Consider the following 655-nt stretch of genomic DNA (forward strand, 5'->3'; position numbering starts at 1 on the left):
CTAAATTATGAATTTGAACATCCAAAATATGGGCAATAATGTAATAACTATTAATTTGGCCAGCTTTCCAATACCTATTTAGCTATACTGCTTCCCTCAAATACAAATCAATATACTTTTCCTTTTAGCTCATGTTTAAACTGGCCTTAAAACTCAAAATTTTTCTGTATCTGCTTATGGATTCCTGAGTTATCCTTTCCCAAAGCTTTTACTCTTATAATCATGGAAGATGGGAGAAACTAAGATGGCGGCATAGATAAACACCGGGAAATTGCTGCCTCCCACAACAATTGAATAATACTTCAAAAACACAAAACGGATATCATCCAGAACTACAGGAAGACTGGCTGAGTGTAAATTCTACAACTAGAAGGAAAGAAAAGCACACTGAGAGCCAGAGGAGCTGCGGTAGTAAAGTGCAGAGGTAGGGGGCTCGTGCGCGGAAAGGGGCTGGCACCTGAGGACGCGGCTGTCTTTTTGAATCCGGAGGGAGTCACAAGCTCCCGAGGGCTCTGATCTCCGGTTCCGGTTCCGGGAAGTCTTTGGGGACCCAGGACTCATACGGGGAGAAACTGGACTGTCTGGCAGCGGGCAATCTTGAGGGCGGCTTTCCCTCAGAGGTGCTTGCAGCTGTTACCGGGACACTGAGACTCGC

The sequence above is a fragment of the Myotis davidii genome, unplaced genomic scaffold, assembly GCF_000327345.1.
Source record: "Myotis davidii unplaced genomic scaffold, ASM32734v1 scaffold1290, whole genome shotgun sequence".
Taxonomy (NCBI): Eukaryota; Metazoa; Chordata; class Mammalia; order Chiroptera; family Vespertilionidae; genus Myotis; species Myotis davidii.